This window comes from Pseudophryne corroboree, chromosome 2 (genome assembly GCF_028390025.1).
Source record: "Pseudophryne corroboree isolate aPseCor3 chromosome 2, aPseCor3.hap2, whole genome shotgun sequence".
NCBI classification, from domain to species: Eukaryota; Metazoa; Chordata; class Amphibia; order Anura; family Myobatrachidae; genus Pseudophryne; species Pseudophryne corroboree.
Genome location: NC_086445.1, coordinates 591,599,392 through 591,615,688, shown reverse-complemented (window position 1 = coordinate 591,615,688; position 16,297 = coordinate 591,599,392). Strand labels below are relative to the sequence as shown.

Here is a 16,297-nt window from a genome sequence, read left to right as displayed (position 1 = left end):
TGAGTAAAAGTCAATGATATTTATTTATGACAAACTCCATGCATCACAGTAGCAGTAAAAAGTAACATAAAAATCAGCAGGGAAATAATAATACAGTTCCTGGGTACTACAGGGTGGCAGGGGCCACAGAGCTCTGGTGGTATGAGACAGTTCTTATTATCTGCAAGTTGGAAAGTCCTTACCAGGCTCAACTGTAGCAATGAGGAAAGCCCAGGATCGTACCAGCTGGTGTTCCAGGGAAAGCTGGACTGCTGTAGATAAAATGCTGCTGTGGGTACTGGTTAGAACCAGACAGGTGTTGGCACGGAGTGGATACTGGCTGGAACCAGTTAAATAATAAATAAAGCTTGCGAGCGATGCAATGTAGATGAAATGTAGAATTTGAGAGCGGAGAAATAATAATACCGGTGGAGAGTGGTAAACTGCAGAAAGGACACCAGCCCTTTAAGAGAAGCTGTACACTGCTGGAAGCTGAGCTGGAAGCAGGTGATGTTGTAGCTGGAAACAGGTGAGTCCAGTATGGATCGGAGAGTCAGGCTACACCGCAGATGGAATGCTGGTGCGGGTCTCTATAGCAGAAGTCTGGAGACAGGAGCTGGAACCTGGAAGACATTCACAGAAGAGAGACAAACTGGAACTAGGTTTGACAACCAAAGCACTGACGCCTTCCTTGCTCAGGCACAACCTATTTATACCTGCAGCAAGGAAGGCATTGGCTAGGCAATTATGCAAATTAATAATACAGACAGCAGATTGGAGAATATGATCAGATGACAGAATCCAAGATGGCTGCGCCCATGCAGACACTTGGAGGGAAGTTTGGTTTGTAATCCATGTGGTCTGGAAAACAGTAATGGCGGCGCCGGCCACCGGAGACAGGAGACGCCAGGCTGACAGGTGCACATCCAACCACGCGGACACAGCGGAGGCCGCGGCTGACGTAATCGCCACTCTGAATGCAGAAGCTCAGGAACGGCGGCGGAGGCCGTGGGAGACGCCATGCCAGATGTATAAGGCGTAACTGTGACAGCGTCCAGAGAGACAGGAGAGGATGCGGGAATATGCACATCAGGATAACAGATGGGAACCGGTCCTGGAGCGCTGAGCCAGCCTTAGGAGGCATCTGATGGGTAAGAAATGGCGTCCAGATACCCGGATCGTGACAAGAAGCAGCTCAGAATGGAAGTGAACAAGCCCGGAATCGGGTGAAACGCGTTTTCCTAGCGGGCACTCCACCTACCTTACATCTGTTCCTTATGGGCACCTTACCGATTTGACAACCGATTGGGTGATATTTGATACTTATTCAATATTTCATTGTACCTGTCCTAACTCAAAAAGTTCATACCTGTTTATATTAGAAATTATTTATATGCTGGTGGCTCCAGCCCAATTGTATTGCATGTATATGTAGCTGTCAGTTGGGTACATTGTGATCTAATCCTGTGACAGGGGCAGGGCTTCTTTGACAGCCCAGCCCCAGGTACAGGCACCCTGATCACTTACTAACTGAATGAACGACATCCATTACTTATCTGTGACAGCTCAGTTTCTTCATTCCAGCAAAAAAATGCTATATGTTGGTTATTGGGAGAGTCTTTGATAGACTCTCAGATATATATTTTTCAGTGAATGAGCTTAAAATACCCACGGTTATTCTTTAATATATTTTTTGCCCACCTTTGGTTACAGGAACACTTTTGTCTCTTGCATTTAAAATACTTTACAGATGTTATGTAATCCCGCCTTGTAGCCTGCCATAGTGTTTTTGCAAACTGTATTTATTATGCTTTTTTGTTTCTTTGGGGACATATCACCGAAACGATGTTCGCATAGGTGATAGTCACTCCGCCTCATACATTGGTCTATAGGACATACACACACATTTCTGTCCATAGACGACTTCCGGATAATATCACCAGTGTCTGCCTAGGCACGGTGCACTAGATAGAACCTCATCCATTAGATATTGCTGAAAACTGCATGTAATAGAGGTATCAGACATATCCAGTGATTTGTTATGCAACTTGCATCACCTAGATTCAACGGTACTATTCTTCCTGTGAATCTGTTGCGGACATTAATTACATTGTTATTATCATTTTTTCAACCTGGATCTATTATTTTCCAATAATAGAGGTGACCCAAAGGGACTCAATCTAACATTACGGCCCTGTGATAACCACTTGTCCTCATTGTCTTAATTTTCCCCACTTTCCTTCCTTCTGTGAACTCTCATCCATGATTCTGGGGTACGTGTCCCCCAGGGGACACGTTTCTCCAGTCTAACGTGGACAGCAGATTCACACCTACTCATCTAGCCCTCATCTTTCTCCTTCCCTATGCATTCCTAGCATTCCGATTCCTAGGAGGAATCAATCCTCCTATTCAGTGCACTCATTGGTGTCATAGGATTACATTCCTACGACCATACCCCTACGTTCACGCCCAATCTCGTCCGATCTTGGAAGCTAAACCTAGGTGGGCTGAGTTAGTACCAAGATGGGCGACCACTAGGGAATACCCAGTGAAGTAGGAAGACTCCCTTTCCTGTGAAAACCCACACCAACAGCAGTATCACCACTTACGCCTTATTCTCTTCCTTATTTACTCTTTCTCCTTTTACCCAGACAGTGGTGTGCAAGAAAACCATTATTCAATGTTTGGGTCCTCCCACGCACGAATTAACCCAATTTAGGGCTACATCAATACAACAGTGGCGCCTAATAGAATTGTCATTCAGTGTTTGGGTTCTCTCACTAACGAATTAACCCTTCTCAGGGCTGCATTAATACAAACACAGTTTGTACAGATCTTGAGCAGACGGAAGCAGCTTAACATGTAGCCACCTTCCGATATGCTGTTATCCAGGCATAACTGAGATCTGAACATTTTTTCCCATCCTGGGAGATTTCTCTCCCCACTAGGGACAGCTATACTTGTCCCAACACCTTTTTGTTAGTTCTGCTTCTTAGTGCATTTTAGAAAGTTGAAATAAAGATTGAATCAATTTTTAGAACTATTTCTTTATATCTAGTTAACCGAAGAGTGCGCCCAAACAAGAGTCATACTTTTCTCTTTACGTATACAGTATCGTCATCAGTATCAGCCTGCATGAGCTGGGCTTTTGTGGACAAATGGTAGGTGCCTGAGACGCTGGTATGGGAACTGAATCTCTATTCATCAGGTCATCCATAGACTGTCTTAAGAATTGCGTCTCTTTCTCAGTATGGGATAATTTAGTAGAAATATTGGAAGCTAACCATGGGGGTTCAGCCCCACTGGCCTGAGAATGTGCACTATCCTGAGTACAGGGTAGTGAGTCTCCGGGGGAGGACAGATACTCTGCTGTGCAAGAAACGCAGTCCCTAGACATGACAACGGGAGGGATACACACCCACACACAGAATGGTAAAACACAGTTTAACCCACACAGCGCCTACAGGGAGACACAGAAGATGGAGCCAGCCACACAGCGCCCCACTAGCTAAAGTAAAACTCAGCTGGGTCGCAAACTAAGCTCCTTAATAGGGCTTAGTATTTTAACACTGCTCCCCCCCTCCTAAGGCTCTCTGGTACCGCTGAGGAGACAAGGAAGTCCTTGTGGAGGAGCTGCGCTTCCCTGTGATGCCTGCCTGTAGAAGCTGCAAAGGGAAAATGGCACTGGTGAGCTGCTGGATCCGCTCATAGTGAAGCCCCGCCCCCGTAATGGCACGCAGCTTCCCGCATTTTTATACTGGCATGAGGTGCATTGTGACTAACAGAGGGTTAAAACCCTCTGATAGTTATGCGACTAGTCAGGGTACTCTTGGCGGCTCAGTGCGCCCCTTACAGCGGGACCCACAGAAGTGTATGACCTCACTGAGCCCCCTGGAGCGCAGTCGGCATCAGCGCTGCGCTCCAACCCTTGTGCCGCCATTCCCGCCAGCGACCCACTAACTGGGACGCCGGCGCTGTACTCACCACTCTTCTATCTTCTGGCTCTGTTAGGGGTGGTGGCGTGCTGCGGGAGGGTACGCTCGCCGTGGTGGGGCATGCGAATGACTCCCTCAGGAGCTCAGCGTCCTGTCAGCGGAGAAACTGGACCATTAACTCTTAAGGAAGTTGGGCCGTTCTCCCCCCTAAGTCCCACGAAGCAGGCAAGCTGGTGCCTATTAGCCCTGCCTGAAAATAACAAACCGAAAATAAATGCAGATAACTCTTCAGGAGCTACCCTAAGTGTGACCGGCTCATCTGGGCACATTTTTTTAAACGGAGTCTGGTAGGAGGGGCATAGAGGGAGAAGCCAGTGCACACTATTGATTTCTTAAAGTGCCCAAGGCTCCTAGTGAACCAGTCTATACCCCATGGTACTATTGTGGACCCCAGTATCCTCTAGAATGTAAGAGAAATTTGGTAAATCTATAGAGATGTAAATTTGAGACATCTTAATGTAAGTAAATATTAATCCATGGTTCTTGGCGATACCCGAGGAGCACCTGCAGCAGAAACGGTAAAAAGTGACAGGACCATTTTTGTAGTTCATTAAATTTTACACAATGGAGGTGCAATCCAAATTTTGATCTGATCGTCCATTTGGGCGTTATCATTCAAGCAACGCAAACCATGCATCGGTAATGACGTCATTATGTCAACCCCCTGTTCAACCCCTTAGGGGAGGTTTATTAAGATTCTAATTAAGTAGTTTTCCTATTACCCACCTGCAGAATACCTATATTAAATTACATCTTCCTAACATATCGGGAAGTAAGAGAATTTGTGATGAGTGAGTGAGTGAGGGTTTTCGCATTTTTTTGTAATTTATGAAATTCTACACACTGGTGGTGCAAACCAAATGGTGATCCGATTGTCCGTTTGGGCGTTATCGTTCACACAACACAAGCCATGCATCAGTAATGACGTAATTATGACAAACCCATGTTCAACACCTTAGGGGAGGTTTATTAAAATTCTAATTACATAGTTTTCCTATTTCCCACCGCAGAATACCTATGTTATATTTCAGCTTCCTAACATATCAGGTCGTAAGAGAATTAGTGATGAGTCAGTCTCTCAGTGACTGAGGGCTTTCGCATTTATATAAATACAGATTATACCATTTAGTTTTGCATATACTGAAAATGAGAAAGTTTCTTGTCAAGCTATTATACTTGGTCACATATTTATCTGGATGTACACTCATATTTCATCGTATTACCAGGAATACGTTTTTCTTACATGTATGTTTATCAATCATGTTGCATGTCTCTTTCCATGGTTATACATTTTTAAGAACTTTCTCACAATAAAAACATAAAAAAAAAAAAAAAAGAGACTTTCAAAAGGCGACGTTAAAGGTGCCGCTTTCGACCGACTGGAACGACATATCGTTTAAAAACTGTCCATGTGTGGGCATGATAACAATGGAATGTACACACCAGCACATTCTAAATGTAAAAAGATCACGGCCTGTCTTTCACAATTTGGCACACATCGTTCCGTGTGCAGGCACGATGAACGATATCATGGACGACGAACGACCACCCTTAATTTAATTTACAAGTAGTCTTTAAGATGAATTGTGAGGCTTTTGGCTACTAAACGATATATCGTTAATAATTTGCAGTTACTAACGACCCATCTATTGGCCAGATTCAGACCGGATCGCTGTTGTGCGAAATTGCACAGTGTCTGATTATTGAATGACTGCGCATGCACCGCAATGCGCAGGCGCAACGCCAAACAGCGACAGGATGGTGCGAAAATTTTGATTGCAAGGCGTTTGCAATATAATTGACAGGAAGCGGGCGTTTGTGGGTGGTAACTGGATGTTTTCTGGGAGTGTCAGGAAATACGCAGGAGTTCCAGGGCATTTTAAGGGTGGGTGTGCGACGTCAGCTCTGGACCCGATCAGCCTGTTTGTACTGAGCTGCGCAGACTGCACAGACTGGAAAAAGCATTCAATGGTGAGTGAGCTACAAATAGATTTGGAGATGTCCGCTGCCTGGCGAAGTTTTTGCACGGCGTACACATGCATTCGCACACTTGCACGGGGTGGGTTTTCACTCTCCCTGGGTGGCGACTATCTGATCACAGACATCTGCAAATTTGCAGCACAGCAATCAAGTCTGAATTAGGTCCCATGGCCCTAGATCGGGTGTACGATTGTTCCGTGTGTATGCACAATATTGATTGTCCAGGAGTGTTCAAGAGTTCAAGGGAACTCGTTAGGAAGATCGGATCGTTGCCAACATCGCTCTGTGTGTGGGCACCTTGGAGGGGGGTACATACGCAGCGATATGGGCTCAGCGTGATGTGGGCTTAGCACACATCGCAGCGGGTGTCTGTACACATGCTGCAATGTGTGCTAGCCTGATCCTAACTAAACTGCAAGGCTCAATTAAAGCTTCGCAATCTAGCAATATTGTGCCTGCATGCAAGCCAATCTAGCACCGGTGATAGCGACACACTGGGCCATGCATCGCTATCACTACGGGGCATACACACGGAGCAATGTGTGGTTAATCTCTAAGAAATCTAGTCAGATTGCTTAGAAATCAAGTAAAAATCGCTACGTATGTACCCCCTTAAGTCTCATTTTCAGAATGACAAATGCTCATCTTTACCGACAAACATTGTGCAGCAAGACAGGGAATATCAGACAAATTATCGGCTGTGTGGCAGTTAGTTCTAAATCCAAGTTGGGTAAGGGACCTCTGACGTCACCAGGCAGTGATCGCAAAAATGCGCTATAGCGCGTTTATTACCCCAAAATGCGGACTGGGGACTCACTTTTTAAGAATGGGCGGGTCCCCGGGGACGCGCTCCGTTGAAATTGCTCTCTGACGCTTGATTGGTCACTAGCTCACTTTTCTCTGACCTTATTGGTCAGAAGTCAGCGGCGGCTGCTGCTGGGCGGGAAGAAGCGGTGCCGGGAGTCAGACAGTAACACGCTGAGAGAACTGACGGGAAGCTGCAGCGCGGCGCTCCGGGGCTTGATCCACACTTGTCACCCTCTCCCTGGCTGTACTAGTCCACGGGAGGGGGGGAGCCGCTAGATTACAGATGATACGGGAGGTGTCGGAGACGCCGCCAGATGACATCACCCAGTAGAGCGATGAAGCAAGTCGGACCCGCCACCTGTGAACAGATCCCTGCACAGAGCTGGCAGTGCAGAGGTAATTTAGCTGAGCCAGTCTGCGGGGCCAGGCAGAAACTGAACAGCAGCAGGCTAATGCTGCCTTAACAGTGTCTGCCAGACCAGTGTCCCCCCACCATTACTGACCCTGCCAGCCCAGTGTTTACACCTTCCCTCCCCAACTAGTCCACTGTGCCATCTCACTGCCCTCCCATCTAGATCCCCCCTGTCAGTCCAGACACATTGATTCCCCTCCCCAACTCAGCCCAGTGTTACCTCCTCACACCCCTATATCTCTGCCCCTTTACCTGGTGCAGTGTGTATAACGTGCTCTACTTGCTGCAATATGTATAATATGCTCTGCCTGGCGCTAAGTGTATAACGTGCTCTGCCTGGCGCTAATAACGTGCTCTACCTGGCGCAGTGTGTGTAACGTGCTCTACCTGGCGCAGTGTGTGTAACGTGCTCTACCTGGCGCAGTGTGTGTAACGTGCTCTACCTGGCGCAGTGTGTGTAACGTGCTCTACCTGGCGCAGTGTGTGTAACGTGCTCTACCTGGCGCAGTGTGTGTAACGTGCTCTACCTGGCGCAGTGTGTGTAACGTGCTCTACCTGGTGCAGTGTGTATAATATGCTCTGCCTGGCGCCAAGTGTATAACGTGCTCTGCCTGGCGCTAATAACGTGCTCTGCCAGGCGCTAATAACGTGCTCTACCTGGCGCAGTGTGTGTAACGTGCTCTACCTGGCGCAGTGTGTGTAACGTGCTCTACCTGGCGCAGTGTGTGTAACGTGCTCTACCTGGCGCAGTGTGTGTAACGTGCTCTACCTGGCGCAGTGTGTGTAACGTGCTCTACCTGGCGCAGTGTGTGTAACGTGCTCTACCTGGCGCAGTGTGTGTAACGTGCTCTACCTGGCGCAGTGTGTGTAACGTGCTCTACCTGGCGCAGTGTGTGTAACGTGCTCTACCTGGCGCAGTGTGTGTAACGTGCTCTACCTGGCGCAGTATGTGTAGCGTGCTCTACCTGGCGCAGTGTGTATAACGTGCTCTACCTGGCGCAGTGTGTATAACGTGCTCTACCTGGTGCAATATGTATAATATGCTCTGCCTGGCGCTAAGTGTATAACGTGCTCTGCCTGGCGCTAATAACGTGCTCTGCCTGGCGCTAATAACGTGTTCTGCCTGGCGCTAATAACGTGCTCTGCCTGGCGCTAATAACGTGCTCTGCCTGGCGCTAATAACGTGCTCTGCCTGGCGCTAATAACGTGCTCTGCCTGGCGCTAATAACGTGCTCTGCCTGGAGCAATATGTATAACGTGCTCTACCTGGAGCAATGGGGGTAATTCCAAGTTGATCGCAGCAGGAATTCTGTTAGCAATTGGGCAAAACCATGTGCACTGCAGGGGAGGCAGATATAAAATGTGCAGATAGAGTTAGATTTGGGTGTGGTGTGTTCAATCTGCAATCTAATTTGCAGTGTAAAAATAAAGCAGCCAGTATTTACCCTGCACAGAAATAAAATAACCCACCCAAATCTAACTCTCTCTGCAAATGTTATATCTGCCACACCTGCAGTGCACATGGTTTTGCCCAACTGCTAAAAAATTTCCTGCTGCGATCAACTTGGAATTACCCCCAATAAGTATAATGTGCTCTACCTGGCGCAGTGTGTGTAACGTGCTCTACCTGGCGCAGTGTTTATAACGTGCTCTACCTGGCGCTAATAACGTGCTCTACCTGGAGCAATATGTATAACGTGCTCTACCTGGCGCAGTGTGTATAGGAGGTTCTACCTGGCGCAATGTGTATAAGAGGTTCTACCTGGTGCAATGTGTATAAGAGGTTCTACCTGGTGCAATGTGTATAAGCGGCACTACTGTGTGGTATAATGTGAGTTGGTACTATTATGTGGCCATACCCCTTCTCCATTAAGCCACGCCCCTACTTTTTGCACGCGCCTTCGGCGCGCACTCCCTATACTTAGGACTCTAGGAGGTGGAGAACCAATTCACTTTCTGCCAAGGGGCACCAAAATGCCTAGTTACAGCTCTGGTACAAGGTGTCCTGCATGCTACACAGCCCAGCAGCACTGTCACCCCATCCCCCCCCACCTTGCAACAAGATTAAATTAATAAGAACCTTCATTCCGATGTGACCCAGAAAAGGACCAGTAGGACCCCAATTTTTAAAAGTGAGGAGTCCCTGGGATCCACTTTTTTTGGGGCTCAGCGCGATCACTGACCAGGGGAGGAGCCACATCACCAGGGGGAGGAGCCATGGCCAAACAGGGTACCCGAAATGTTTGCTCGCCACGCTTCGGGCTCGGCGGGTTACTAAAAGTAGTAGTTGGTGGCCTGGATAGTAGAAGAACTGTCCCGCTGGCCTAGCTCCGCCCCTGGTAAATTGACCCCTCTCCCTGGCGCCATAGACCATTTAGGCCACTTGATTCTAGCATCTACCCTTTGTGGCCCGATATTGCCTACCTTATCAGAAATTATGCAGCATGCCTGGGAGGCAAGGTTAACGCAGGAGCAAAAGGAATGCATGTGACATAACATGGAAATACAGTATGGCCGGGCATGTGATTATGGTTACAGTGCCAGCTATTTAAAATACGGGCTATGAGCGGCTATACAGAGACTGTACCCATACCTCCAAACATGACCCTCTCCAGGAGGGACACAATGCTCTGCTTCTGGACTTTCTTCTTAATGTATGATTGCAATCACCTGTGTGGAACAGGTTACTGGATAATAAAGGTGTTTCAGCACAGGTGAGGGAAATCATACTTTAAGAGGAAAGTCCAGGAACAGAACATTCTGTCCCTCCTGGAGAGGGTCATGTTGGAGTACCGTCTAGATTCGTATGCTGTACCTATTACTGTGCAGACATGGCCGTCATCTACAATGGCAGAGTCGTAAGCAGCAGGAACCTTCCATAATTCTCAGAGAATAGCCCCAGTTTGCTGCATAGCCGTCCTACTACAGTATAAATATGTAAGATGACCACCCTACTCTCCCACTTGTACTTACCTTGTGTACGTCGCCATGTTGCATCTCCTCCCCTAAAATAACGCTGCCCTATCACAGCGGAACGCCGGCCACTCTCTGCCCGTAACCAACGCGGATAGGATACATCCCTTCCCGGACCAATGGCAGCGCTGCCCAGACACCAATCAACTCCCTCCTTTTGCTTTTTTTTTCCATCCTCTACGGATTGGTCATAAATATTCTGTCAGCCAATCATTGGAAGGCGCAGGCTAAACACGTAATGGCTTGTTGCCGGAACAGCGCGGCCGGATTGTTGCCAGCAGCAGCAGCCACGTGATGTTACGTAGCCAGTGATTGCTGCGGGACCGGGTGCTGAATGATCTGACATATTGCCTGGATTTTGCTTTACGGACCTGTTGGAGAGTTTTGAAATAAGACACTGGTTGTGTCTATGTTGCCTTCGTGCAAAGGACCTGGACGTGACAAAACGAGTGGGCAGGAGACAACTTCCGCCCTTACAGCTCCTAAATGTTTCCTTCGTTCTCCGTTCGTTTAGGGTATTTTTTTTTTCTATGCAGCATTGGACCCCTCGCGGGCTCGCTTCGCTCGCCACGCATCGGGCTCGGTGTCTCGCTCCGCTCCGCTCGCCACACTTTTCTATTCCAAATAGATTGTGACATGGACCCAGGGGGTTATGGGAAAGGTCCTTAGCGCGAAGAGAATCTAGACGCAACCATAAGACACTGCAGACTGGAGTCACTCGATGTTTTACACAGAGCCCCAAATTGTATTTTATCACATGCTCGCACCACTATTACGCTGTGCTACATTGTTAACAGTGTTTTCTTTATTTGAAACACTAATATGTTGGAAATTAGGTGTATTCAATAAGAGTCGGAAACTACCGTCTTGTCGGAAAGACAGAAATTTCCAACTGATTTAGGTCAGTAGCGGTTCCGACCTATTCTATATGGTTTGTTTTTGTCAGACAAGTCCAGAATTCTCGACTTGTCGGAAAGCACGTGGATCGGCGGAACAGGCGCCGAGCTGCATGCTTCTGTCAGAAATTGGACCAAATCCAACAGATTTTGACCCTGTTTCCAACAATCTCAATCCGACTTCGGATCGAGAAGATGAAACGGGGGAGCGGGGCGGTGGGCTTTAGGGGCAGCGGCAAGTACCTCTAGGTGTCCCTCCCTGTGATCTCAGGTCAGAGTCTCTGCGACGTGGTTACCGTGCTGGTGCGGTCCGGGTCTCTCACACTGTTGTCTGACACTAGTCAATCACACAGTACAGCTGCAGTCAACATGGCCTGTGGCGGGCAGAAGCATGGTACAGGAGACGCACGGGGAGGGCTGACTGCCGCACTGACGGGACACCAGGAACGCCCAAATCCGACAGTCTTATTTGGCCGCTCATTGAATAGTGCTTTTCAGATCCATTCCAACAAATGCATGTCAGAATGGATCCGACTTATTGAATACACCCCTAAGGCAGGCCTAAAAAGAAAAGTCTAGGGCAGTATTTCATTATCTGGTACAGCTGCACGTTATTAGAAACATTACTTCATAATTGCTACAGTAGATGGTGCTTTCTTCTCACATACTGTGTGTGCGCAGTAGTGGATTTCCCAGCTACCACTAGGCACGCGAGGCACATGCCTAGGGGCAGTACACCAGGCTGATGAGGCCAGATGATTTTATTTTATTTGTTGTCATTATAACCTTATTTTTTTAATATCTTATTTTGCAACTGGCGGGACTGGGACAACAGGCAGCAAATTGTGGTCCAAGAGCTGGTAGTGTGGTGAGGTTGGGCCTGCTTTGGTGTTCAAGGCTCTAGGGACATCCGAACTGGGCCCCCGAAATGAAGGTGGGCAGTGACGAGTTTGGTTGGGGGACACTAATGTGCCTAGGGGTGGCCTGACCCCTAAATCCACCCCTGTGTGTATGTGTGTGTTTTATTATTATTAACAGTTTCTTATATACTGTAGCACAGCAAATTTTGTTGTGTTTTACAGATGGAAACTACAGTGATAAAACAAAACTGGGTAATAACTGACAAACATACAGGTAGGAACGCCCTGCTCACAAGCGTGCGATATACGTACATATTTGCTTATTTGATACATTTTGTGAATTCTTGTAGAAGTTATTGGACCCTTTAAAAATAAACTGGCTGTCAGGGCGCTAATGTTTTCTATTACAAACCAAAACACAATTTTAATTTACATATATCTCGTTAATGTTATATCCCATAATAGTGCCCTAATTGATTTTATGAACCATAGGAGTGCCCAAGTTCACTTTAGCTCACATTTTCGGGCTGCCAGTACACATTATGCAACACAGTTCCCCCAGTGTATGTTATGGCTGTTAGGCGCCGAGGGTCCGCCCGTCAGTGCGGCCCGGCGCCTAGCAACTAGGGACGCCGCAGGCAGACAGCCGCCGGCTCCCTAGCAACGCTAGACGCCGGGCGCACGGAGCCGCTCAGACCCTAGCAACGGGGACGCCACGCTCGGACCGCGTTCCCCGTTGCTGGGTCTTAATTAATCAGTTCAATTGTATCCTGGCCGTACAGCATGCAGCTGCACGGCATGATTATGTGATTACCCTGTCTGGATCTTGATTGGAGGGCTCCCAAATTTAAGCACTCTCAGGACTTCTCACAGACGCCGGTGATAGCTTCCTGTTTGCTGTGTCAGTTACAGAGAGTTTCCAGTCCTGCTCAATCCGGTTGTTCCTGTCCTCAGTGGTCCTGTACTCGGAAGTTGTCATCTATTCCTGGAGTCCGACCGAGCACCTTTAACATCCTGTGGTGTTCGTGAGTCGCGGCGTAGCCGTGTGTTGCGGCTTGACCGCTTACTGTTTATTATTTAGTTTCATTGTGTTCCGGAGCTTTTGCGGAGGATTCCGCTCCCACAAATCCACTCTGGTATCCAGCGGTGCTGGATAGGAGTAACGGATCAGTGGATCTTTGGTTGTCCTTTTCCCTGGCGGTTTGTCCGCACATACTTTTGGTTTAAGTTAGTTAGCTTGTAGCCCCTGGCCTGGTTGCTTAGTCAGAGGGCCCCTTGTTATCACCCTGTCTCGGATTTCCCTTTGTCTCCCATTAAGACCTGAGGGGGCATCGAAGTTGGGCAGACATAATCCGCCCTTCAAACGCGGCTGCCATGGGCTCAAGCAACCATAGTCTCGCAGGGGATTTCTGATAACACGGGCGAGACAACGGAGTTAGGGCGCCAGGGGTTACTAGGCTTTCCTGCTCCCGTAACCAGCATATCTTTCCAGTACTCAGACCTCTGCCATAAGATCTCCTCTGGTCAGGAGTACGGGAATCATAACATTATCACCGGCCAGACTAAAATTTAAAATTAAACAGGATTTAATTTTTTTCCCTTATTCAGTTGGAAGATTTGTCGGCCTCATGAATCCCACCGGTGTTGGGCCAAATCCTGGCCAGCTTCTAGTTAGCCAGATTCAAGAACTTACTCAGATGGTTCAGGATCTGTCCCTTCGGGTGAGGTCACAGGAAGATCTGTTACGGACTTCCCCGAGGGTCATTCCTGAACCAAAAATGCATTTGCCTGACCGTTTTTCTGGGGATAGAAAGCAGTTTTTTAATTTTAAAGAGTCTTGTAAACTTTATTTTCGTTTAAGACCAGTCTCTTCAGGTACGGAATCTCAGCGGGTTGGAATTATTATTTCTTTACTTCAGGGGGATCCTCAGACCTGGGCTTTTGGTTTAAGAACAGACGATCCGGCTTTATTGTCTGTAGACGCCTTTCTGGGGTCTTTAGGACTATTGTATGACGACCCTGATAGAGAGGCATCCGCCGAGAGTCAGTTGCGTGCTCTCAGACAGGGTAGGAATCCCGCAGAGATTTATTGTACGGAGTTTCGCCGTTGGTCGAACGACTGTGGATGGAATGACCCAGCCCTGCGCAGTCAGTTTCGCCTCGGCTTATCCGAGTCTATAAAAGACAGTCTCCTTCAGTATCCCGCTCCTGAGACTCTCGATAAACTCATGGAGCTCTCTATTAAGATTGATCGTCGTCTCAGAGAGCGGAGGGCTGAAAAAGGAGCATCTGTCAGGTCTACTCCTTGTGCTTTTTCCATTCCTGTGGACATAGAGGAGCCCATGCAGATAGGCCTCTCCAAACTGTCTCCTGAAGAAAGAACCAGAAGGCAAAATTCTGGTCTTTGTTTATACTGTGGAGGTAAGGGACATTTTGCCCGTAGTTGTCCGAACAAGTCGGGAAACGCCTCGACCAAGTGATTTGTGAGGGGGTTCACTTTGGTCTGCAGCTTATCTCCTCAAATAATTCACTGTTAGTCCCAGCTAAAGTTTCCTTTGGCAGCCTCTGTTCCTCGGTCTCGGCTTTTGTGGACAGTGGAGCTGCAGGGAACTTTATGGATTTAACATGGGCCAAGGCCTTAGGTATTCCTCAGTTAGCCTTGGGTAGGTGTATCACCATGCATGGTTTAGATGGGAGTCCCTTGTCCAATGGGGTTATTTCTCTCTGTACACCTCCTGTTCTACTTTCGGTAGGAGCTCTGCATTCTGAAAAAATTGAGTTTTTCCTTACCCATTGCCCAGCAGTTCCAGTGGTTCTGGGTCACCCTTGGCTGGCCTTTCATAATCCCATCATTGATTGGCAGTCGGGGGAGATCTCACAATGGGGTACCATCTGTAATAAGGAATGTATTACGTTTCCCATCAGAATAGCTGCTGTCATTCCCGCACCCATTCCTGTGGAATACCAGGATTTTGTTGATGTATTTTCCAAGGGCAATGCGGACATTCTGCCTCCCCATAGGCCTTATGATTGTGCTATTGAGCTAATTCCTGGTGCCACTTTGCCTAAGGGAAGGTTATATGCATTGTCCGGACCTGAAACTGTGGCCATGAATGAGTATGTTAAAGAAAGCCTAGGGAAAGGATTTATCAGGCCATCTAAATCCCCTTTAAGTGCAGGCTTCTTCTTCGTGGAGAAGAAGGATGGATCACTCAGACCTTGCATTGACTTTAGAGCCTTGAATAAGATCTCAGTAAAAAATACTTACCCTTTGCCGCTGATTTCTGTCATCTTTGATCAGCTACGTTCGGCTGTGATTTTTTCTAAGATTGACCTGAGAGGAGCATATAACCTCATCCGGATCAAGTCAGGGGATGAGTGGAAAACGGCATTCAGTACTCAGTCGGGTCACTATGAGTATCTGGTTATGCCATTCGGCCTGTCTAACGCTCCGGCAGTTTTCCAGGATCTCATTAACGATGTGCTCCGTGAATTTCTTGGAAGATTCGTTGTAGTCTACTTAGACGATATTTTGATATATTCTGACTCTATAGAACAACATGTTACCCAGGTGCGTCAGGTTCTAAAAAAATTACGTGAAAATCACCTATATGCCAAGCTGGAGAAGTGTGAATTTCATGTCACGGAGGTATCCTTTTTAGGGTACATCATTTCCCCTCGGGGATTCTGTATGGAACCAAAGAAGCTCCAAGCCATCCTTAGTTGGGCGCAACCCACCAACTTAAAAGCAATTCAGCGCTTTTTAGGGTTTGCGAATTACTATAGAAGATTTATTCACTCTTTCTCCGACCTAGTTGCTCCCATTGTGGCACTGACTAAGAAGGGAGCAGATCCTACCAACTGGTCACGTGAAGCGGAGTTATCTTTTCAGGCCTTGAAACAAGCCTTTGTCTCAGCCCCAGTCCTCAGACATCCCAACCCAGAATTGCCTTTCATTGTTGAGGTTGATGCCTCGGAGGTTGGAGTAGGGGCTATCCTATCTCAGAAGGATCCGGATTCTCTAGAATTACATCCTTGTGCCTTTATGTCCAGGAAATTCTCATCTGCTGAATCCAACTACGATGTTGGTAACCGGGAATTACTGGCTATTAAATAAGCTTTCGAGGAGTGGAGGCATTGGCTTGAAGGAGCCACTCATACCATTTCAGTTTTGACTGATCACAAAAATCTTCAATACATTGAATCAGCTAAACGGCTGAATGCCCGGCAAGCTCGTTGGGCTTTATTTTTTACCCGTTTCAAGTTCATTATCACCTTCAGGCCAGGTTCCAAGAATACCAAGGCAGATGCCCTGTCACGCAGTTTTCTTCCAGTTCAAGACAACAGTCCTGTTACTCCCATACTTCCGTCTTCAGTCATTCGGGCAGGCCTCAC

General features: G+C 47.6%; 1 protein-coding gene and 1 pseudogene across 2 annotated transcripts in view; one reads left to right on the top strand and one right to left on the bottom strand.

The window, feature by feature from the left end:
- ZCCHC17 (zinc finger CCHC-type containing 17) overlaps positions 1 to 10,290 on the bottom strand; it is an 85,005-nt gene extending 74,715 nt beyond the window's left edge. Inside the window, exon 1 of one of the 2 annotated variants that reach the window (XM_063954591.1) lies at positions 10,147 to 10,290. The gene's annotated coding sequence lies outside the window, so the exon portion shown is untranslated. Of the gene's footprint in view, positions 1 to 9,988; positions 10,096 to 10,146 lie in introns of those variants that run through there. The other variant, XM_063954592.1, reaches the window with a different exon arrangement.
- On the top strand, positions 2,421 to 2,539 carry LOC135051563 (5S ribosomal RNA; annotated as a pseudogene).
- Positions 10,291 to 16,297: the final 6,007 nt, after the last annotated feature.